The sequence below is a fragment of the Schistocerca piceifrons genome, chromosome X (genome assembly GCF_021461385.2).
Source record: "Schistocerca piceifrons isolate TAMUIC-IGC-003096 chromosome X, iqSchPice1.1, whole genome shotgun sequence".
NCBI lineage: Eukaryota > Metazoa > Arthropoda > Insecta > Orthoptera > Acrididae > Schistocerca > Schistocerca piceifrons.
In genome coordinates, this window is record NC_060149.1 from 45,545,125 (window position 1) to 45,571,870 (window position 26,746).

Consider the following 26,746-nt stretch of genomic DNA (forward strand, 5'->3'; position numbering starts at 1 on the left):
CATTTTTCATCAAATCATTTAATTAACTCTCTTTCATTCAAGATAGTATGGTGATGTGGTTGAAATTTAAATTCCATTCTTTTCTCACAATCTGATAATGTCATCTCAGAATCACAGCGAAGTACAAAATTTACTTACAACATAATATTTAACGTTACATTCTTTCAGTATGTTCATAATTCCTTGTTTCAAGCAGTCAAAAACACTGATAAAGTTTTCATTGGTCTCTAAACTGATAGTCCATAAATCGTTATCTAATGCTTTATTAACAAGATAATGATCAATGGTTTCACCTTTTTTCCCAAACATAGAAGAAGAAAATGGAAATATTTCAATCAGTTGTTTAGTTTCAACATTTTTAAACTTTGATCATTAGTTCCAGTTTCAGAATAAGATAACTGTTTCCAAATACTGGTTTTCTTAAATTAATATAGTAAACACTTACAGTAATCATGAAGTTGAGTGATGATGAACTCCCAATTATGTCTGCACTGATAAGATAAAAAATTTTGTTAACAGAATAACTTTTAATGGTGCTGATTGAACACATTACGAAATATACAATTTCGTGTATAATTATCAAAATTTATAAAATAAGAATAATGATGAAACCATTAAAACTTTAATTAAATACAAGATAAAGTTCTATTAAAAGTAATATTTCTAAATTATTTATAATTGAGTTTAACCTGATTCTTATCATCAGATTTCTTATATTTGATATATCCTAGGATACTGTTTTACATTTACTTGTATATTGGACTTGACATAGTCGATTTGAGTGAAAATGATCAAAATCTTAGTATCTTGAAAAGTACCACCTTTCTTTGTTAACTTTAATGAATTTGAACTTAATTCTGATAATCCTACATATCGTGCTTTGTTATACCCTGAAACAGAATTTTTACAGTGATTTATATATTTGTTGTTAGGTAACCAATGTGTGTGAAAACAATCAAAACCTTTAAATTTTTTAACAAGTAATATATTTTCCTAGGACACTTAGTTAATTCATAATTTTTCATACATAGTAACATTATTAACTATTTATCAAGGTAACATTTCTAAAATATTCATTATAATAAGACTTAGAAATATATTTTCCACATATATTATGATTTGTTTACTATTACACAGTACTTTATGATAGTCATTAAAGTATTGTCTACAAATGTCCTATAGTCATATCTGTACATCTCTGTAAACTAACATTTTCTATTGATTTCCCACACATTTTACACTTTTATGTTTTAATCACTTCTATTTAGTAGAAAAATTATAACTTACAAAATGTTGATAGTAGTTAAACATTCAAGTTTTTGAGGTATTTCTTAGAAAAAGGAGACGTAGCAGAAGTATAAGGTGAAATAAAAATTAACAAAAGGAAAGAAAAAATTTCTAATAAATGTAGTCACTCAGAGATATCATAAAAAACATACTGTCATATAATAATAAACCATGGTTAATGATTACTGGTGAATGAAAATGGTCTATTGAGTAGAGCTGAAAATGTTGTTGAAATATTAAAATTTCCATCTACATCATTTCCTAATATGAGGTTGTTCCCATGTCTAATGGCCTTGTTGTTGACACGATATTATACCCTAATCTCCTCATCCTCCTCCTGAAATATTCGAAATAATGAAACATATGAACTACATAAACACACTGATAAAGGTGACAAAATTAAATCCACTCAACTTGGCTGCATTAGAAGGAAACGAGAAACCATTTATATTTATCAATGATTGTGTGCCCTAAAACACTAATCATCATCATTTATCAATGAATCAAGGATTTCTTGTTTATTTGTATCATCTAAAAGATGTGAAGCTAAAAATGTAAAAAAAACAGATAACAAAAGATGTTTTAAAATTGGTAAGAAGACATAGTAAATATAAATTACAGAAAAAATCAGAACACTACCACTGAATCTCAAAACAAACCGAAATTAGAAGAAGAGGAAAATGAATCCCTTGTTACGCAATTAAAATGGGAAACAACGAATATAGCATTACAAATTAAGAACGATAAATTACAAAAAATCCAAAATATAGTTAAATAAAATAATATGTTTACTTACAACTGTGTTACATCAAAATGTTCATTTCCTTTAATTTGGTGGAACAACTGAAAAGTTTATTAATTCAAGATTATATACCCATGTTAGTGCTGAATATTCAGATAACAAAATTTAATATTATGTATCTACAATTTTTTCATTTAAAATTTACAGCTGATTTTAAATATTTTATGATAGAAGAGGATCACGAGTTTAAAAGTGTATAATTTGATGAGACTGATTATTATCTAGATTGCTTTGGGGTTGATGAAAATTAGTTAATACTAGCGAAGTTTGAATAAAATTGTGATGAAATTAAAACTAGATTATTTGACAATCTGCTAAGACATTGTGCTTTCATCACTCAAGAATGTGCAACTAAAGTTAGCAAGATGATTCATAAAATTGTATTAATTAATCTCAGTGAAGAAAGATTAAAACATACAATAAAGGAATGTTACTAATTATATCTTAACAAATATAGAATAGTAGGACAGAGTGTCAACTACATTTATATAATAATGACTAGAAATATGTAAAATGAGGCGAAAAGTTGATTTCACTAATGACATACTAATGAATAAAAGGTATATATTTGTCACTCTCTTGTAATATATGTAAACAATACAAATTGCATCACCACATAAATTAATTTAATAATTGACATAATTGTCAGTCGGCTTGTGGAAGTAGATATATCATCATCATCTGGGGAAGATGCAGACAGAAAAAATTGAGAGCTCCATTCTTTCTTGAAAGTCTATTGATGCATATAAAGAATTGCTTATAGAATAATTTTAGTTCTATTTAACCAACTTCATATGAATTGTCTGATCCTTACCATTTAAGATAAACTCTTTCTTTTTATAACTTATTCTACAAGGTATACATTCATAAATTCGGTCTTTTTTGGTTAGTAATCATGAAAATTCCCTTAAATTTCTTTTAGTTTTTTTGTAACTGCAATACTAATTATAACATGTTCAAATTCGAAAATTTCTGTTTACCAGTCTACAGAACACATAGTTCAACATTCCTTTCAATTCACATATTCTCACTTAATCTTCTACTTTAAATTTGGGTTGACAATTATTACATATTATTTAACCCTGCTGTTCTGTTCGGGTCTATATGACCCGAAACGAATATGAACGTTATTTTACATTATGTAAATACCAATATATATTTATGAAACTTTGTGACTTTGTCTGAAAATGGATGAGCAGCATGTGTTTTAAAAGGTTTTAAAAAAGTTTAAGAAGTTTGGGCTTCAACTGTAATAGTTGCATATGTAATGTTCGGGTCATAATGACCCGACACAAATATGTTTAGTGTAACTCGTATTTATTTCTAAAATCTGGAAATGGCGAAAATTATTTTTGTTGTGTTGTGTGGGAATAGTGACTGCATCATTCCAACTTACTCTCAACAATCACCTAAAGCTCCATGCGTTCACAACAATGGGCTTGTTTGTTGCTTTCCCCAGGAAATAATAATTGGCAGTTCTCAATAATTGGAATGCTTTGTTTCTGCCCAGTTTGACTTGTGACACCATGGCGATGAGACCATTGAATGATCGTGAGTTGGAAGAAATAGTAAATGCCTCACCAGATGAAGGATCACTTTCTGAGTTTGAAGATCACATCAGCAATGCATCTGAAAGCGAGTGTTCCGATGACAGTTACGACAGTCCACAGCCCATACAAAATAGTGTAGAGACTTTTCTTTCTAAAAATGGGAATATAGAATGGCAGTTGCATCCACCAGCACAACATGGTCGCCTACCAGCTTCGAACATCATCAAGAGTACCCCAGGAGTTACCAGGTATGCAGTCAGCAGAATATCTGATGTAAAATGTTCATTTGAAGCAGTATTTCACACAGCGCTTCAAAATGAAATAATAGAGATGACAAATATTGAAGGGCAGCGAGTTTATGGTGAACAGTGGACAGATATTGATGGTTCTGTTTTCCATGCATACTTAGGACTCTTACTCCTAGCGGGTGTATATCGATCTCATGGGGAGTCTACAAAAAGTTTGTGGGATAAAGATACTGGGCGAAACATATTTCGAGCAACCATGTCTCATGAAACATTCTGTAAGATATCACGTGTCCTGCGATTTGACAAGAAATCTACTAGAGAGGAAAGACGACGTACTGACAAACTTGCCGCAATTCGTAGTATTTGGGAGAAGTGGGTAGAGGTCCTTCCTAAACTGTATAATCCAGGAGAAAATGTTACTGTTGACGAGCAGTTAGTAGCATTTAGAGGTCGCTGTCCATTCAAGCAGTATATCCCAAGTAAACCGGCAAAATATGGGATCAAAATATGGACCATGTGTGACAGCAAAACTTCATACGTACTGAAAGCCCAAATTTATACAGGAAAGGTGAGTGGAGCGGCACCAGAAAGAAATCAGGGAATGAGGGTGGTATCTGATCTCACTTCTGAGTTACGTGGTCAGAATATCACGTGTGACAACTTTTTTACGTCGTACAATTTGGGGCAGCTGCTTCTGAAAAGGAAATTGACTATGTTGGGAACTATACGGAAAAATAAGCCGGAGCTTCCACACAAAATGACCAACAAGGAGGTACACAGCTCTTCATTTTACTTCACAAATGACACTACTGTGGTTAATTATATTCCTAAGAGACACAAGAATGTTGTACTTATGAGCACTCTCCACCATGATGCGGAAATCAGTGACAGGGCTGATAAGAAGCCAAAAATGATTTTGGACTATAATTCAACCAAAGGTGCTGTAGACACGCTTGATCAGTTATTAGGTACATATACATGCAAACGAAAAAGTAATAGGTGGCCAATGATAGTTTTCTACAATATTCTTGATGTTTCTGCTTATAATGCATACGTTTTGTGGATTTCGGTTGACCCTAATTGGAATGCAAGCAAATTGACTAGAAGGAGAATATTCTTGGAGGAACTTGGAAAGTCACTGATAAAAGAACATATTGCATCAAGAACGCATTTCCCAAGAACAGAAGATTCTTTGAGAATGGTCACAAGCATCCAAAACCCGAATGATGTGGGTGGTGTGTCAGAATCGGTAACAACAAGAAAATCTACAAAACGTGCACGCTGTAAGTTCTGTCCATCAAGTAATGACAATAAAACAAACATGGTGTGTGGAAAATGTAGTAAACATATTTGCAAGAAACATGTAACCTACTTGTGTCCACAGTGCAAGCAGTAAGAAAAGAACTGTAGTATTTTATAAGATGATTGTATTGAAAATTCTGTTGTTTCAAATTTATGTGAATACTTGTGCCTAAACTACAATCAGTAAGAAGAGAGGATTCTAAAGTTGTAGTGCTTTCTATGTTGGAATGTAATAAAAAAACTGTAGTGTGTTCTGTACTGTAGTGTGCTCTAAGATGAATATCTGTAATGACAACTGTCTGTTGTTAGAAAATGTCAATACTTACGTCTAAACTGTCAACAATAAGAATAGAAGTATGGAAAAACTGTAGTGCTTTCTAAGTTGAATGCCTGTAATGGAAACTGTCTGTTGTTTCAAATTTATGTGCATATTTAAATGAAAAATATCCCTCAATAAAGTTGTATGCATTGTTATTATTATTATTATTACCATTATTATTATTATTATTATTATTATTATTATTACTAACAAGGTACTGGAATAGAACAACAATGTCGATAGCTAAAACTGTACCAAAATTTATGTTTCTAAAGCATTTTGATATGTCGGGTCATATTGACCCGAACAGTATATATGTCAAGTAAAAGTGAACAGAACAGCAGGGTTAATAAGATGTACTCTTATTGATCGATTATTACTACTATTATTATTATACATGTTACAGACCTTTTATCAGACCACACGAAACATTTATGACTACTTGTTCTTCCTGTTCTTCCAGTACTCCTTCATTCATTCACTAAAGGCTGTCTTCCTTTTTTCGGTCCACTTTGGCTTTTGGACTGTAGGTGCTGTTGTCTCTGACATCACTTCCCACTTGTATACCTTGTGTCTATAGACGCCTTTGTCCCTGGCGTCTCCTGAATCTATCTGAGCTCTTTCCAGATCAATTTTGACTTGTCACCCAGGGTGTAGTTGTCTTGAGTCTCTGGTTGCACCTGAGGATTCTATTGGTGGGTCTAGTCTGTGGGAGACTGCTTATGTGTCCAAAAAATTTTAGTCGCCTCTTTCTAATGTCCGCTGCGATGTTGGAGAACTTCTCTGTGGTGTCCCTGGAGTGAAGCCTATATCCATCGTCCGTGAGTTTTGGCCAAAGAATTTTCCTAATGATTTTTCTTTCCTGTGTGAGAATGTTCTCAAGATCGACCTTTGTGTGTAACATCAGTGTCTCACTGGCGTAGGTTTGATTACAGTGATGTAGTGAGGAATTTTGGTACAAGTGAACAGACATTTTTTGTTATAAATAGCCTATGTTTGATGTGTGCTTTACTCCTTAAGAGTGAAACTGGGCACAAAAAAAATATATGTATTGCACTACTTTACCCCCTAAACACATCCGCAAAGTTTCATCAAGATCGTTTATTGAGACTTGGGAATGTTCCCATGCAAATTCACAAACTGTATGATAGAAGCCCAACAGTATTCCTCCTATAAAAGCATTGGAACGGAGAGCGACAGATTGTATTCCCTGATCCAAAACATTTCATTGAAGAATATTGTACTGCAGTTGAACAGACGAAGAAAATGATGAAGGAATGTCGCTGACATCAGTCTGCTGTTGACTTTAGGAATACGTGTTGAGCACACGTATTATGGTATTGGTGGAGATCGAATATCTGCTCTGTGGGGACGAACACAGGTCCCGTAAGCAACATTTGTGCAGAAACCAACTTACTCTATTCCGTTCAGAGGCCCTAGGAAGCAGCAGAAAATCATTATCTGGTTTATGCCATGACCTCGATTCGCAGATGACATTCGACATAATCACATAATGTATCAGATTCGAAAATATGGAATAGCACACCTTATTTTATAGTTATATACTTGCAGAAAAATCATTGTAAGCAGTCATATCCATTAAATAGGGATATAACGTAGGACAGCCACATGTAATTAATAGCAAGAAAGGCAGGAACCAACCTCAGGTTCATGGGAACAATGGTCTTGACCTGTAGTCCGCCCAGAAAGGATAAGGTTCGCGAAACCCTCGTTTGACTGATAGATGACTGTGATCCCCAGTATGAGACCTATGCCTCAAGGCACAGATAGAGCACACAGATACGATCCAAAGACAAGCAGCTCATTTCGTCATAGTGGCATGGAGATGCTCACCCAACAAAAGGGTCACACGCGTAGTGAGAGGGAGAGGCGATGTGCGTCACGTTTTGGTTAGCTAATATAATTCCCATTAGATACTTCCCGAGAAAAATCATTCAATGTATTCCATCCTTATACCTACATCTCACAAAAGTTTCTTGAAGATAAAAGATATTCGAGTTCACACAGAAGCCAAGCAGTAACAGGTGGACCCAAGAATTCTTCGCGTCTGGAACAGGAAAAGGATGAAACTAGCTATGGTACACATTATACCCTTTTCACATACCACAAGGTGGCTTCAGGAAAATACACTGATAGAAGAATATAGCAACACAAAGGAGTTGAGCGATATAAATGAATGTTGGTAGGAGTGTTTCTAAATCTAAAAGATGATGTCCATACTGTTTTCGTGCCAGACGGATCAGAGTTGCGGTAGCGGCGGATCAGAAACAGGCGTCTCTTAAATACAGGGTGTAACTGTCGTGAGTGTTAGTTACCTTAGAGGTTGGACGTGGTGAGTTGATTATGGTCAAGAATGCCTTTAAGGTGACAAAGACGCCCTTACGAAAGCCTCACTGACTTTGAACGAGTTCGTGTAATAGGGTTACAAGAAGCTGGATGTTCCTTCTTTCCTTGTACGGTAGTGCAGAAAGACGTGGCAGGAATGTAGCCACCGTACATAACTGCTGGCAACGGTGGTCTCGAGAATGTACGATCGATCCGGAAGGCCAGATGGCACTACAAAGAGGGGAGACCATCGTGTTCACCGTATGGTTCTGGCGCATTGTGCTGCATCTGCAGCAGCAATTTGAGCAGGGGTTGACAGCATCGTGACAAAACTAAATGTTAAAAATCTGTTACTTCAAGGACAGCTCAGAGCCTGGCGCACTAAGTGTGCACTCCACTGACACCAAACCACCATTGTTTGTGAATTCAGTGGACTACCTCTGCATCTACGCCAGTACTCCCCTATCCACCTTATGGCGCGTGACGGAGGGCACTCCTTACCACTACTAGTCACTTCCTATCCGGATGCTAACCTGTTATGGTCTAGGATGCGATTTTGTATGCCAGCAGAAGCACTTCCAACAGGATAACGCTCGCTCACATACCGCTGTTGTAACCCAAGTTGCTCTACAGAGTAACGACACGTTGCCTTGATCTACTCGATCACGACATCTGGCTCCAATTGAAAACTTACGGGACATAATCAGACAACAGCTCCAGTGTCATTCACAAACCGCTTTATCCGTCTCTGTGATGACCGAGAAGTTGAGCCGGGTATGGAACTCCATCCCACAAACTGATATCCGGCACATGTACAGCACAACGCACGCACGTTTGCGCGCTTACATTCAACATTCTGGTGGATATACCGCTTATTAATGTACCAGCAATGGCTTGTCTCCTGTCTACATTAACCTGTGATCTTGCAATGTTAATCACTCAAATATGCTACCTAGACTAAAGTATTCCCCAAGTTTCATGATGTTGCAGTTTTATTCCGACAGTGGAGACGCAGATGAAAATATAAAAAGTTTTCATCTTATAACTCTGATGTAGGATTTTTGTGAAACTTCGAATAAAAATTTCGCATTAAGTCATCTCGTTTACAATGAGATTCCGAGGGCAGCATGAGCGGTCATGCACACTGTTAAGCAACCAAACCACCATAACTTTTTTAATTTTGTAATACTCTTAAGTATTCCAACAGTGAAGCAGGCTGATCCTCCACTGGTATCAAAAGCCGACGCCAGTCCAGATTTAATCTTCTACTCGTCGACGAATATCAGAGCACTCTTCACCGTCAAGCGCAAACCGGTTATTGCGGTGCTGGAAAACTACAAGTATTGAACAAAATGTGGAAGAGTGCGTATATTCTGTCAGTTTCATCTGACGCTCCCTCGGATTTCTCAGAACTGAGATACTATACAAAACTATTATGATGTTTGGAGAAACATGAGCAAGATGTGCAATACTGATCACGAGAACGGTTTGCGTGGGAATTATTGACTGAAAATGAGAAAACTAGAACTACGTTCAGTTCTACGTTTAGCAGCCACCCTCTTTAAGGGCGCCAGCCAGAGTGGCCGAGCGGTTCTACGCACTAGAGTCTCGAACCGCGCGACCGCTAGGGTCGCAGGTTCGAATGCTGCCTCGGGCATGGATGCGTGTGATGTCCTTAGGTTAGTTAGGTTTAAGTAGTACTAAGTTCTAGGGGTTCAAAATGGTTCAAATGGCTCTGAGCACTATGGGACATAACTTCTAAGGTCATCAGTCCCCTAGAACTTAGAACTACTTAAACCTAACTAACCTAAGGACATCACACATATCCATGCCCGAGGAAGGATTCGAACCTGCGACCGCAGCGGTCGCGCGGTTCCAGACTGAAGCTCCTTGAACCGCTCTGTCACCCTGGCCGGCTAAGTTCTAGGGGACTGATGACCTCAGAAGTTAAGTCCCATAGTGCTGAGAGCCATTTGAACCTTTTTTTATGGGTATGCATGTCACAAATTTTACTGCTTGGTATCCGTACGTGCAGTGATATCTGATGTGGCAAATAACAAGCGCTATTGAGCTGGAAAGACAAGTGGCCTCCCACATTCCGTAAAGCGGATAAAATTATTATTTCATAAGAAGAGAGACAATTTCTCATTTACATTAATACTGTACAACATGTTATATGTCCTTAATGTTCTGTAGAAACTGAAATTTGTTGAATCTGAGTATGCCTGGTTAGGTGTAAGAGAGGGCGTGAAGGCTCTAATCTTGCCAGGTAAAATAAATGCATAAATAAATACACTCCTGGAAATGGAAAAAAGAACACATTGACACCGGTGTGTCAGACCCACCATACTTGCTCCGGACACTGCGAGAGGGCTGACAAGCAATGATCACACGCACGGCACAGCGGACACACCACAAACCGCGGTGTTGGCCGTCGAATGGCGCTAGCTGCGCAGCATTTGTGCACCGCCGCCGTCAGTGTCAGCTAGTTTGCCGTGGCATACGGAGCTCCATCGCAGTCTTTAACACTGGTAGCATGCCGCGACAGCGTGGACGTGAACCGTATGTGCAGTTGACGGACTTTGAGCGAGGGCGTATAGTAGGCATGCGGGAGGCCGGGTGGACGTACCGCCGAATTGCTCAACACGTGGGGCGTGAGGTCTCCACAGTACATCGATGTTGTCGCCAGTGGTCGGCGGAAGGTGCACGTGCCCGTCGACCTGGGACCGGACCGCAGCGACGCACGGATGCACGCCAAGACCGTAGGATCCTACGCAGTGCCGTAGGGGACCGCACCGCCACTTCCCAGCAAATTAGGGACACTGTTGCTCCTGGGGTATCGGCGAGGACCATTCGCAACCGTCTCCATGAAGCTGGGCTACGGTCCCGCACACCGTTAGGCCGTCTTCCGCTCACGCCCCAACATCGTGCAGCCCGCCTCCAGTGGTGTCGCGACAGGCGTGAATGGAGGGACGAATGGAGACGTGTCGTCTTCAGCGATGTGAGTCGCTTCTGCCTTGGTGCCAGTGATGGTCGTATGCGTGTTTGGCACCGTGCAGGTGAGCGCCACAATCAGGACTGCATACGACCGAGGCACACAGGGCCAACACCCGGCATCATGGTGTGGGGAGCGATCTCCTACACTGGCCGTACACCACTGGTGATCGTCGAGGGGACACTGAATAGTGCACGGTACATCCAAACCGTCATCAAACCCATCGTTCTACCATTCCTAGACCGGCAAGGGAACTTGCTGTTCTAACAGGACAATGCACGTCCGCATGTATCCCGTGCCACCCAATGTGCTCTAGAAGGTGTAAGTCAACTACCCTGGCCAGCAAGATCTCCGGATCTGTCCCCCATTGAGCATGTTTGGGACTGGATGAAGCGTCGTCTCACGCGGTCTGAACGTCCAGCACGAACGCTGGTCCAACTGAGGCGCCAGGTGGAAATGGCATGGCAAGCCGTTCCACAGGACTACATCCAGCATCTCTACGATCGTCTCCATGGGAGAATAGCAGCCTGCATTGCTGCGAAAGGTGGATATACACTGTACTAGTGCCGACATTGTGCATGCTCTGTTGCCTGTGTCTATGTGCCTGTGGTTCTGTCAATGTGATCATGTGATGTATCTGAGCCCAGGAATGTGTCAATAAAGTTTCCCCTTTCTAGGACAATGAATTCACGGTGTTCTTATTTCAATTTCCAGGAGTGTAGAATAAATTTCTAGTTTGGAGACGGTTGCTAGCGGGCATCTGATGCTGTCTTTGCGTGTCGTTTAACACATTTGTTTATGGTTCTAAGTATCCGGAGATTGCTGATAAGAATGACCCTACCCACTTCCGTTTGTTAATCAGAGCATTACATTATTTATGTTTAAAACTTGTAAGTGCAAACGCTATCAAAATTCACACAGTACATTATGATTAATCGCTACAGAATTAACGAGCAGCGCAATGTTGTAACCATATTCTATAGAATCAGAACTAAAGTTTAGGCTTAACTTTACTTCCTAAATGTTCTGCGTGGTTACCTCAACCTGCCGTTTTCATTTCCTTTTTCAGTACGATCTTGTGTCACGTCTCTAACTACCTCGACGTCGAAGTGACGTCAGAAGCTGTCCTTTGTTTCCAATAGAGCTTTAAACAAATATGTGTAGAGTTTTGACGGATTGGAAGAATTCTATTATGATGTCTTCCAAGAAAATCATTGAGTTTCAGTTAAAATATAGGTAAAATAAAAGCTTAAATGTATAAATAAAAGGCAGCTAAAATGATACTATACCCTTTGTGGAATTGTCATCATGGTAAGTCACTATTACATGAGGATTTACTAACTTGGCGAAACCTGTTTAACTCTAAAATTACCAAATGAGCACCAACCAGCCGCAAGATCACGTTTTCTTTATTTACTTTTGCAAATAGATTTCAACTGATTAACAGCCATCATAGGTGCTTTCAACGTGTATGTTCCCTGAGTAATAACATTGTATTAAACAAACGTAGCCTAGATGTTATCGGGGCTAAGTTGATGCGTGAATCATCACTGAAGATAACTCGACTCTGGACAATGAAATTACAGACCGTAGGTGCGATGCGTGTGCTACCTGTGGAGGTGCAGGTGAAGCAGTTCCAAACATTTTAGGGACTAAATTATATAAGTAATAGATGACCAGTAAATGAAAAGGGAAGTATCACAGCTTCACCGCATAACTCTATTTGTGGACAAAATCTACACTACTGGCCATTAAAATTGCTACACCAACAAGAAATGCAGATGATAAACAGGTATTCATTGGACAAATATATTATACTAGAACTGACATGTGATTACATTTTCGCGCAATTTGGGTTCATAGATCCTGAGAAATCAGTACCCAGAACAACCACCTCTGTCCGTAATAACGGCCTTGATATATCTGGGCATTGAGTCAAATAGAGCTTGGATGGCGTGTACAGGTACAGGTGCCCATGCAGCTTCAACACGATACCACAGTTCTTCAAGAGTAGTGACAGGCGTATTGTGACGAGTCAGTTGCTCGGCAATCATTGACCAGACGTTTTCAGTTGGTGAGAGATCTAGAGAATGTGCTGGCCAGGGCAGCAGTCGACCATTTTCTATATCCAGAACGGCCTGTACTGGAAATGGAACATGCGGTCGTGCATTATCCTGCTGAAATGTAGGGTTTCACAGGGATCGAATGAAGGGTAGAGCCACGGGTCGTCACACATCTGAAATTTAACGTCCACTGTTCAAAGTGCCGTCGATGCGAACAAGAGGTGAGCGAGACGTGTAACCAATGGCACGCCATACCATCACGCCGGGTGATACGCCAGTATGGCGATGACGAATACACGCTTCCAATGTGCATTCACCGCGATGTCGCCAAACACGGGTTCGACCATCATGATGCTGTAAAAAGAACGTGGATTCATCCGAAAAAATGACGTTTGGCCATTCGTGCACCCAGGTTCGTCGTTGAGTACACCATCGCAGACGCTCCTCTCTGTGATGCAGCGTCAAGTGTAACCACACCCATGGTCTCCGAGCTGATAGTCCATGCTGCTGCAAACATCTTCGGACAGTTCGTGCAGGTGGTTGTCGTCTTGCAAACGTCCCCATCTGCTGACTCAGGGATCGAGACGTGGCTGCACGATCTGTTACAGCCATGCGGATAAGATGCCTGTCATCTCGACTGCTAGTGATACGAGGCCGTTGGGATCCAGCATGTCGTTCCGTATTATCCTCTGGAATCCACCGATTAAATATTCTGCTACTAGTCATTGGATCTCGACCAACGCGAGCAGCAATGTCGCCGTACGATAAACCGCAATCGCGATAGGCTACAATCCGACCTTTATCAAAGTAGGAAACGTGATGGTACGCATTTCTCCTCCTTACACGAGGCATCACAACAACGTTTCACCAGGCAACGCCGGTCAACTGCTGTTTGTGTGTGAGAAATCAGTTGGAAACTTACCTCATGTCAGCACGTTGTAGGTGTCGCCACCGGCGCCAACCTTGTGAGAATACTCTGAAAAGCTAATCATTTGCATATCACAGCACCTTCTTCCTGTCGGTTAAATTTCGCGTCTGTAGCACGTCAACTTCGTGCTGTAGCAATTTTAATGGCCAGTAGTGTATGTATGAAACCTAATAAATCTGAAGACTTTAGGGACTAGCACAGTGAAGAAACAGTACCGTATAACTGATAGTCCCTTATTTTACATTCATTCGGTTGTAGCCTTGTTAGTGCTTTGAAATAAGGAACTAATGTTAGCAAAGCAAGATATACCGCTCTACGGCAAGAATGATGTACTTCTTATAGGAATAATTTAAAAATGTTTCGAAGATTGGATCACTTTTACATCTCCGGATCACGGTAGGACATTAACTGAAAGCCGAGTCAGTCCTTGTTGTATTTATGACGTCTCATACGATCTTCGTACGACTACCACAATGGCTGAGAGAAACTGGTACGATCGCAACTAAATGGGTTGACCGCTGTTCTCCACTGACGCACCTTACTTTCAAATCTGAAGAGAACGTTCTTCGTCGCACACAAGAAAATCTGGCGACGAGAACTTGCAACATCGCTCATGTCATGTGCTCCTGTTGAGCACACTGGCCAGCGCTCATTTGCTTCGCTGCGAACATAATGTGAAGCGGGAGACTTGAAAGTGAGCTGGTTTTCAAATATATTTTACACACAAGCAGTGCGTTTGAGGACGTAGATTACTTATCGAATCGCGGTCTCGTAAGTCTCCTACACAATACCTAGAAGCTTGATCCAAATTAAAAGCTCAAATATTTGTGAAATGTTGGACTGCATGGGAAGGTGAGGAGAACTAATAGTCGTCGTCGAAGTGATGATCGACCGAATCTGACCACGATAACGGAGGAGGGTTCTATTTTGCACAAAGCACTGACAAAACTGCCACACGATGATTTCACTTCATCGTAAGCACTTGATTTGTACACCTGGCATCCAACAACAAGTAACGGAAGCCGTGTAAACACTGTGTGATGCTTACAGTTCGTCGGAGACTAGCAACAACGGGACTAGGCAATGACGATTCCATTCGTACGCTGCTGTTAACTTCACAATATAAACGGTCGAGTTTGGACTGGTTCAGCGAGCAAAAAGCATGGGCAAATGTGGAATGTAGTTTGTGATCAGCGATGATTAACTGTTCTGTACTATCCCGGACGACCACTGTCGGCGAGAATGACGGAGACCTGAGTCGTTTGTGTGTGTGTGTATGTGTGTGTGTGTGTGTGTTTGGATCTTACGGGCGCTGAACACAGAAGTAGTTAGCGCCCGGTAAGAGGTCCCATTTTTCGATTATTTAGAACAGATACAGGGGTGTTACGTCTGCCATCATGGTGTGAGTATGCATCGAGTGTGACTTCAGGAGTGTGACTGAGGGAAGTCTGACGGCACCACGATGTGCTGCCGACATCATGCATCCTTTTATGTGTTGCTCCTCATGCGACGGTATCAGGGTTCCATTTTTCAGGACAGTTCTCGTAAACACAGGGCACAAGTCCATATGAACTGCCTGAGGGCTCAGCAAGATTCCCTTATCAGCCCAGTTCGGTTGTCACTGCCACCGCAGTGACGCTATCCTGGATATCACATACCAGGTGCAACAGTTGTGAATCATTTTGCCTTAGGAGAGAATACAACAGTGGTATGAAATACTTCCCAGCCATATCAGTGTCTGCATCAAGGCCAGAAGTGGTGCAACGTTGTAATGATAAGCAGGCTCATACTGCCAAGTTATTCGCCAATTTGAATCGATATTTTTATCACCGAAATAACATTGCATACTTTCTCAACCAACTTAATTTCGGTGTCTCCCCGTCTACCTCTGGATACCTTAGATTTTTGTCAAACAGTGAAGCTATCTCACATATCTCACCACATTCAATGGAAGATATTCATTCTTAGGAAAGAGATAGTTCTGAACTTCTCATATGCTGCGTTCTTAGTTTTTCAGACTTCATCAAGTGAAAAAATGTTAAAGATATACTATTCTACATTAATTCTGTAATCAGCATCGGAATAAACACGGGATATAAATGTATATTTTGTATATCTTACTCGTGTATTACACGTCAGTTAAATCTGAATATTCAAAAAGCCCACATATCCAAAAAAAAACCTTTTAGGAGATACAAAAGCATTACAGGTCTTAAAACTATACTGAAATTCAGTTTTTCTTCTCATCTTTCATAAAATTAATGTAGACACGAGACACTAGACACTAGAACGACCATTCCCACAGTAGTTCTACAGTGTTTCGTATCTGAAACAACAAAACATGACAGCAGAAACTACTCAAAATAAGAACCATACTGCTAGGATGGTAACATGATGGTATCACGCACGAAAAGTAGTAATAAAAGATCTCGTGTAACTTAAATGTGAAATCGCGGATGAAATACGACTTCGTACTCGTGAGACTCTGTTGAGTAAAATTTGAGAACGTGAGGTCAAAGGAGACTGTCAGCATTCTACTGTCTTCATTGCATATCTCGGGTACGAGTAAAATGAGAGCTTATATTTCGCATACACAGGCTTGTACAGGTCTTCCTTCCTCGCTCATTACGGAGATGGAATATGACATAAAATCGATATTATTGGTAATAAGTACTCTTCGCCATGCACTATAAAGTGACTTGGAACGTGCGTATGTAAATGTACCGACGCAAATGATGCGCTTTCAGCGCTCCAGCTAGAAACTATAAAAGATGAAGGATTTGGAATCGTAGTCTCGGAAAAAAATGTATATATACCCCAGTAAACAACTACAATAATTTTGATAAATGGGGGTAAAAATTCTCCTAACTGCCACGGATGAACGAAGCGAATAACGATTTGGAGAAGTCTCTGTAAATAGTTGTATCACAATATTACTGCAGTGACGTAGAGTGAGGTACAGAATCGACAAAACTTCCGTATTTGAGAAAGGAGAATTAGAGTTTCCTATCGCTTCACTCGACAGTGTGACCGCTCTCTTCAGTTTATAACTAAAATCATGTATTTTAATAGTTACTTATTTAAGTTTTCACTGGCTCATACAATGTTCAAAGTTTAAAACGGATACCGATGTAGATTAAACAAACATTTCATAACTACTACTAAATATTTACAAAATACAGTAGAATAAGCTAGTACACAAAAAATTAGAAACTTAGAATGAGTTTCTGGAAGTCGTACAGATATTTTAAGAAATGAATAAGGTAAAATGGGAAGAAAATAAAATGTGAATAAAATAAATAGGACGAAAAACAAAAAATGTCCGGTATTGTTTAGCAAGCAGAGAAAATTCAGTTTACAAAGATAAGGAACACTTTGTACTATTAAATATATTCCTTTTCATATTCTCCTTATGTTTCCGCTCTATATTTGTACCACTTCCTAAGCTTTCAAGGTCTAATATGTCCCTTATGTAAATAGGTAAACGTCTCACCTCTATTAATAAGAAAATACAGCCACAGTTATATGAAATAACCAGTCTTTACAGAGGCGCTCTATAACTGCAAGTGTTACAGTCTTCTTATACGAACACTTTGTTTACCCAGATAGTAATTGTTTGTACAGTTTCGGCAAATTTCCTTTTGCCATTTTCAAATCACAGGAGTACAAACAGTAGCATCAAGAACGACCTTTACTGGTACACACTTCGTTATCGATGCTGCTTGTATTAACGTCATCCGAAAATGGCAATTTAAATTTGCTGAAAGCAGTCATCACTATACAAAAGACTACTACCTAGGCCAATGAGATATTCTTATAAGAAAACTTCAACATTTAAAATAAGGAGTTGTGCGACATAAACAAAAGGTCGTAGGCGTGTTTCTACATTTGAAAGATGTTTTTGGTTTAATTTAGTGGCAGTCGCATAAGAGTGGCGCTGGTAGTGCCACTATGAGGACAAAAAACAGGTTTGTTTTTAAGACACATTGTAACGACATGAGCTCTAGTTACCTTTGAGACGGAGCTTAGTAATTTGCTGTTAGTCAAGAATGCCTATAATATCAACCCTTCACTGAGTTTGAACGAGGTCCTGTAATATGACTACAGGAAGCTGGAAGTTCCTTGTGCGATAATGCGGAAAGATCTGGCAGGAATGTAGCCACTGTACATCATTGCTGGCAGCGGTGGTCAAGAGAATGGACGGTGGCAAGAACATCGGACTCCAGACGGTTCAGACGGTCACGTATGGCTCTCGCGCATCGTAATGCATCTGCAGCAGCAATTAGAGCAGTAGTTGGCATCACAGTGACAAACGAAATGTTACAAATCGGTTACTTCAAGGACAGCTCGGAGCCCGATGCCGTGTAGCGTGAATTCCACTGACCCCAAACTCCCGACGATCGCGTGTTTTGTGGTGTTAAGTGGGAGCTGATTGGAGCGCAGGATGGAGATCCATAGTGTTTTCTGATGAAAACAGGTTCCTCCTCGGTGCCAGCGATGGCGCTGTGGTGATTAGAAGGAAACTAGCTGAGGGCCTTCAGCCAGTCTGTCTGCATACCAGACACACAGACCGACACCTGCCATTATAGTCTTGTGTGCGATTTCGTATGACGGCATGAACACTCTCGTCGTTATCCCACCCACTCTGACTTCAAAATTGTACGTCAGTCTGGTGATTCAACCCGTCGTCCTAGAATTTGTCAACAGCATTCCAGAGGGTGTGCCGGCCGAAGTGGCCGTGCGGTTAAAGGCGCTGCAGTCTGGAACCGCAAGACTGCTACGGTCTCAGGTTCGAATTCTGCCTCGGGCATGGGCGTTTGTGATCTCCTTAGGTTAGTTAGGTTTAACGCGTTCTAAGTTCTAGGGGACTAATGATCTCAGCAGTTGAGTCCCACAGTGCTCAGAGCCATTTGAACCATTTTTGAACCAGAGGGTGTTTTCCAACAGGAAACGCTCACCGACATATACCTGTAGTAGCACAACACGCCCTACGGACTGTCGACATGTTACTTTGGCCTGCTCGATCACCAGCTCTGTATCCAGTGTAGTACATATGAGATATCATCGGACTCTATATCACGTATTTTTTGGTGCTGTGTTATTTTTATTTCCGTCAGTGCATTCGCGACACATTTTGCAGACAGTATTCACATACTTATATTTTGACTAAAGTTCAGTCTTGATCACGTCATGTATGTTTTAATGATACAGGTAACCGGTTTCGGTTCTTTCTACAAAACCATCATCAGACCCATGGCTCCCTTAGGATGGTAGGCGGAGCTCTCCTCGCTGCTACGCAGTCAACTGTGTGTGTAAGAACGAGCACGCTCCTAGTGAGGTGGAGGTGATATTGTTTAGAGAGAAGCGGAAGGAGAGTATGAAAAGAGAGGAGGTAGTAGGAGAGGGACGCAGATAGGGGTGAGAAGAAATATCTAGGTAGCCGGCAATTCCGGGTACTCAGCTACTTCCATGTAAAACAGAATTAGATATACTTCTGAAAGAATTATCAAATTTAATAGCAGATTTTTAAACAGTACAATATTATCCGCTGCGCTTCGATATAAAATATAGTTTTACCGGAATATTTAACAAAAAGGAAATTTGTAACTATTAAATATCGAACTACAATTTTTGTATGAAAGGGTAACGTGTAGAGGACCGTAATACAATTATTATAGATAACGAGAAAACTGTTGAGGAGGCTGCTTAAAATTGTGTGAGGGTAATTCTAGTAGTAATGTTTAGAACAAATTTCCATGCCAATCACTTGTCTTGAAGTTACTCACAGCTTCGACACCTTACAGCAGATCTTGTAAACGGTCAAAATGTTAAAGAAAACCATTCGACTATATAGCACCCTAAGATACTGGTGTCTTTTAATACACAAAAACGCTTACTGGAGAAAAAGGGTCACATTCAATAAAACTGTAGATTTATAAGTTTACTTACTCGTCTTACTACACAGGGTATTTGTCATCCACATTATGATGAAAGGAAACTCAAGATTCGTATTGTGAAGTGGAAGAGAAACTGTTTGTAATAGAAATCCAAGAAGTACACATATGAAGTATTATAAATATTTTAATAATGTATTTTCTTTCCTTTCCTTCGTCTAGTTTTTATAATTTCTAGCTACTGTGAGAAGAATGACCGGAATTGGTTTGGCTCAGCCCTGTGAAACCGAATGAAGAATCTCTTCAACAAGTAAGCAAAGATTTTAACACGTAGGCCACTGAAGCATCTTTGAAACGAAAGGGATATATTGTGCTGGATTACACTTTTTAATCTATTTCACTGCATTACTAATATTGATATATTCACATTTGGTTACTATTCTTACCTTTCATAAAAAGGTATACGGCACTTATGCTCCCACTGTCAAATAAGGCAAAGAAACTAAACACAGTTTCGCTATTTTTGCATTTACTTTTCACGAAGAAAGCCTTAACATCAACGTTCAATAATTTTTAGAGTCGTCAAGTCGCTATAATTAAGCTAGTTGGTGATCCATTTTTCCCCTAAATGTTACAAATTAATCAACAGAAGAGAAAAGTATTAGTTATCTGAATTTTGTGGATGCATTAAGCATCTGAAACAACGCGATCTGTCTAATTAACTGAATGGCCACCATGCCTGAGTCTCATACGGAGCACTGGGTTTCAATTCCTGGTACTGATAGGGATTATCCCTCGTTGGGAGAACAGGACTAGAGGGTGTACAGCCTTGTGACGCCAGTTAAGGGGAAACTAAAATGAGAAATAGCGGTTGCAAAGCAGGGGAAACTGACGACGGCTGGGAGAGCGATATGATGACGCCACGTTCCAGCATGCGGTAAAGAATCAAACTGTGGACTCCAGTGCAGATGGCAGTAACTCATAATGGTAATGTGTTCCCCACAGGCCATGGTGCCAACTGGCGATGGCATCTACACAACTAGGTGGCGCAGGCATTTATAGATCCCGAGTGTAGGGGGCGATCGAGGTATTGGAGATGGCCAGTAGGTGGCCCACCGCTTGCAAGGCATCAAGTCAGCAGCATTCGGACTTAGCACCAAGAGCAGACTCTAAGATAGTGCAGACAGCGTCTGACGGTGCCAGCTTATTGACCCATTTCTAGTTCTACACTGGCGTAGAACTCCCCTCGTAGCTGGCTGCTGGTAGCAACTGCTACTGCACGTCTAAAATGGGCAGTATATATGCGAGATTCGTCAGCAAATTTTTCTTAAACGACAGCACTTCCCTGTTATAAGGCACAACTGAGTTGAGGTGCAAGGCGTGGCTATTGGACAACAGTGACATCTCTGCCTGGCTTTTCCGTTGCGTCAGCAGTCTAACAGCCCTGGTTGCGCCATAGCAAGTTCACCTTTCAGGAACGTTTCCTGTGGTGTCTGCATAACCCGCTTAAGCATCTCACACCAAAACACCAAAATGGCACTTGTAATGCGGTTTACTGCATCAGCTTCCTATGATATCTGCCTGTAAGTTGTTCAAGGCAATCTTAAACTTGGAACTGTGGAGATATGGTAGAACCCCTTATTTTTCATCGAACTGAAAATGTGGTTTTTTGACGAAGTGATCAAAGCACAGGGAAGTGGATCAGCTGGTGACAAAGCTGCGGATAATATTATCGTTGTGTCTTTTGATATTCGACAGCTGCAGTGAGTATAAATTAAACGTGTTGCTCTATCTTCAAATGCTTCCCTTGTTCAGCGCACATCCATTCCATTCGTCTGTGTCTTAACTACTTCATTGGAAATCCACGCTTGCACATCAGTTACGTATAAGGTAAGAACATACAACAACATAGGAACTTGTACTCTAACAAATAAGGTTCTGTAAGTACGGCATGTCTTAATATACATTGTTCCAAGCAAATGTTAAGGTTTTGCCCAACCGTAACACATTTATAATTTATGTTAGGTAGTGCTTTTTCCCACCATTTGTTCTTCCTTGGATTTACAGTCGTCACATTGAAACCTACTTTGTATACAAATATACAGTCTTACTCACTGACAAACATAAAGGAAGCTAGCGTAAGCTCATCTACCCAATTGAAAATCATTTTCATTCAGTTTTAGCCGTTGGTGCTGCCGTTTATCGTTTACAAGCTGCAAACGTATGACTACAGTTAACAACTATTCCCACCAATATTCCAACTTGCATCTGCTGCAATGACGGTGAACGGTGACCCATCACAACCGGAATGATATGTCGTAAATTTAGGCGTCTAACAATGTGATATACCATGCGCTGTTTCCGCAACGTTCGGTGGCAGAAGGAGTACCAGCGTGAGAAGATGTGAGCACGTAAAAAGACGGGTACGTTGTTTGCGGCAGCTTCATCACTTTTACTGGCCAGCGTCCCGCGGGGGCGGCAGCGGCATCAGCTGCGCGGGGAATACCGTCTGCGTCTGCAGCCGCGGCGCCGTCATAAATGTAAATACGGGCGACGGAGCGAAAGGGCGCCGAAAAAGAGGAAGGCGAGGAGAAAGCGACGGAGGGCACAGGTAAAGTGCGGCGGGCGCTCGCAATTGTTATTCACGTCCTGTTCATGAATCGATGGCTACAGCGGCGACACGGGACAGGCGTGGAAACTTCGGGGATGCCACGCCCAGGGGCTTCCCTAACGACGCGTCTTCCGAAAGGCTGTGTGGAAATACGCGTGTGGTGATGCGACGCACGACCCCGGCTGCCAAGTGTCAAGCAGGACATCCAGGGAAAGAATCGGGAGGCAGGAGTGTATTCTATGAGAAAGCCATTTCATTTGTGAAACGTTATTATAAAACAATTGTTTCCAGTCTCGCAATAACTGATTAGTTTCCTTTGAGTAATAGGATGATGTATGATGAAACGTTCTGCTAGTGACGTTTCTAGTTGGTCATGAATCTAGCAAATCCCTTTACCCGTGGACTGTAGTGATGAAACGGTAAAATTTAAGAGATGGCTTTATTTTAATTCTTCGCGCTTTCCCAGGGGGTATAACATGGATCGCCAAATCAAAGCTGCCTATTAGGATATTTGGTTATTGTAAGTGACCACGTGCATGTGCCCTCACTAGTCAAAACTGAGACCAAAATGCAACGGGTTAGTATTTTAGTTAGCCGTATTGTGCACCACGGTTTCGGCTGTATCTTAGTTCTGCAACAACAGCGCGTCCATACTGCAAGCTACTTATCCATTTGCTGAAAGCAAGTCCGATTAAGAGATAATGGCCTTAAGCACTTTGTAAGTTTCTACAGGTCATGTTCAGTGGTGATGTTCGCATTAAAAATTAAAAATCATAATTAGACGGGATATTTTGTTATAAAGTTTCAAAGTTACAAAAACGCGTAACCAATAAATGCTGAGATACCGATTACAGATCTTATGGGATTTCACGTCAGATGAGAGACAAACTACTAATCCCGGAATTGTATCACATCAGTCTTCGACATGAAAGAGAATTAATGAGCTAATTAACAGGCTTCACAACGCTCCTATCAAACCCGTACTTGTAAATATGGCACCGCATCACTCAAAAGATCATACATGAGACCCCCATACCGTGAAGTGACATGAATTGGAAAAGAAAACTAAAAAATCCAAATCAAATCAAGCTAAAATAAGTTCACTACAGCATGAGTCCAAACGCATTGAGCTCCTAATGCCGAGATCACGGTATTTGAAGTAAAAGAGACAGTCAAATTAAAACGAGACAAGATGGCCAATGCCTTCAAGGAAATATAATTCCACAAGGCGTGCACCTCTTCGTACGAAGCGTAGCGTTCTCGCTTCCCATGCCCGGGTTCCCGGGTTCGATTCCCGGCAGGGTCAGGGATTTTCTCTGCCTCATGATGACTGGGTGTTGTGTGATGTCCTTAGGTTAGTTAGGTTTAAGTAGTTCTAAGTTCTAGGGGACTGATGACCATAGATGTTAAGTCCCATAGTGCTCAGATCCATTTGAACCATTTCTTCGTACGAAGCAAATCAACGCATACGAATGTCTTTCCTCAGAGCATGAAAAATATGGAAATAACATCGTGAGACATCGGGAATGTATGGAGGACGTATAAGGACTTCCCAGTGGAACTTCTAGTTGAAACAACCTTGGAAACATGTGAGAGGGCATTTTGTTGGCAGGCCGTTTCGACTGCGCTACAAAAGTTTGGCTGTGAAATCGTAACACATCCTCCAGAGAGTCCCAATTTCCCGCCGTGTGATTTCAATAGTTATGAATATCTGAAGAAAGATGTTCGTGGGTGCCGATTTGCTTCTTACGAACAGGGGCACACCTGGGTAAAACCATGATCCCGTGGGCAACTGAAAACATTTTGCTATGCACGCATTGATCTTGTTGTCTCTCAGTGGGATGAATGTATTAACATTATGGCAATTCCTTTCGAAACGATGATCAGTTTACTTACTTTTTTCCATCTGTCTCACATTTGACTGACTTTTATAGATGGTTGAAATGTACAAGTATGTACACTACCGTCCATTAAAATTGCTACTCCAAGACAAAAATGCAGATGATAAACGGGAATTCATTGGACAAATTTTTTATACTAGAACTGACATGAGATTACATTTTCACGCAACTTGGGTGCACAGAGCCTGAGAAATCAGTACCCAGAACAACCACCTCTGGCCATAATAACGGCCTTGATACGCCTGGGCATTGAGTCAAACAGAGCTTGGATGGCGTGTACAGGTACAGGTAACCATGCAGCTTCAACACGCTACTACAGATCGTCAAGAGTAGTGACTGGCGTATTGTGACGAGCCAGTTGCTCGGCCACCATTGACCAGACGTTTTCAATTGGTGAGAGATCTGGAGAATGTGCTGGCCAGGGCAGCAGTTGAACATTTTCGGTATCCAGAAAGGCCCGTACAGAACCAGCAACGTGTGGTCATGCATTATCCTGCTGAAATGGCACCCCATACCATCACGCCGGGTGATACGCCACTATGGCGATGACGAATACACGCTTCCAATGTGCGTTCACCGCCATGTCGCCAAACACGGGTGCGACCATCATGATGCTGTAAACAGAACCTGGATTCATCCGAAAAAATGACGTTTGGCCATTCGTGCACCCAGGTTCGTCGTTGAGTACACCATCGCAGACGCTACTCTCTGTGATGCAGCGTCAAGGGTAACCGCACCCATGGTCTCCGAGCTGATAGTCCATGCTGCTGCAAACGTCGTCGAACTGTTCGTGCAGATGGTTGTTGTTTTGCAAATGTCCCCATCTGTTGACTCAGGGATCGAGACGTGGCTGCACGATCCGTTAGAGGCATGCGGATAAGATGCCTGTCATATCGACTGCTAGTGATACGAGGCCGTTGGGATCCAGCAGGGCGTTCCGTATTACACTCCTGAACTCAACGATTTCATATTCTGCTAACAGTCATTGGATCTCGACCAACGCGGGCAGCAGATTCGCGATACGATAAAAGGCAATCGCGACAGGGTACAATCCGACCTTTATCAAAGTAAGAAACGTGATGGTACGCATTTCTCCTCCTTACACGAGGCATCACAACAACGTTTCACCAGGTAACGCCGGTCAACTGCTGTTTGTGTATGAGAGATCGGTTGGAAACTTTCGTCATGTCAGCACGTTGTATGAGTCGTCACCGGCGCCAACCATGTGTGAATATTCTGAAAAGCTAATCAATTGCATACCACAGGATCTTCTTCCTGTCGGTTAAATTTCGCGTCTGTAGCACGTCATCTTCATGGAGTAGCAATTTTAATGACCAGTAGTGTAGCAAAATTTGTATGTAGCAAAAGTCATCTAACAAGTCACAGCTAGGCGTCTACTGGTGTGTCCTATTCTACTCAGTCTGCTCGAAGAGAAAAAGGTCTGTAACGTCACGAGCCACGGAGCAAATAGTTTGTACCATTCTGCCTATATTGTTGTTAACCTCTGAATCTGTCTTGCATTTTGCGAAATTGCTTATACATTCCTCGACAAGCAATCTCCATAGGCACACGGATGACATTTGTGTTCTCCGCAACATATTCCACAGTAAATGTTTAGCGACAGTTGCTAATTCTGGAAATTTCGACAGCAATTCAGTTTGTAATCAGTTTCTGTTTGATTACTTGGACGATTAGTGCAATATTTCCACTTCTTTCGCACACTGCCATGCTTCCTCTGAGTCAGTGTCTGAAGGTTTAAGATTGTTACGTAAATTTTCGCTCTCAAGGATTTAACAACTGTGTTGCAATAGTTACTTTGCTGTAATCAACCTAACCTCCTAGAAACATTCACGGGTTAGACGAACTTTTCGATTTCGTATATATTTTGAAAAGTCATTTACTTATTTCCTTACTTAAAATACATATTTCTTATCTATAGAAATCTCTGAACATACTTGATTACCGAAAAGCTATATTTGTTAGACTATATTTTAATCATTCCTATTAACGCATGTCGTTAAATCGATTAAATTTAGTCATCACAGTTGTCAATTTAAATAATGTAAAAAACAGTTTGCATTAGATGTTGTTGTGGTATTCAGTGAAGATACTCGTTTGATGCAGCTCTCCATGCGACTTTATCGTGTGCAAGCTTCTTCATCTCCCAGTACCTACTGCAACGTACATCATTCTTCATCTGCTTGGTGTATTCATCTCTTGGTCTCCCTCTACGATTTTTACCCTCCACGCTGCCCTCCAGCACTAAATTGGTGATCCCTTGATGCCTCAGAACGTGTCCTACAAACCGATCCCTTCATCTAGTCAAGTTCTGCCACAAATTTCTCTTCTCCCCAGTTCTGTTCAGTACCTCCTCATTAGTTATGTGATCTAGCCAACTAATCTATAGAATTCTTCTGTAGCACCTCATTTTAAAATCTTCTATTCTCTTCTTGTCTAAACTATTTATCGTACATATTTCATTTCCATACGTGGCTATACT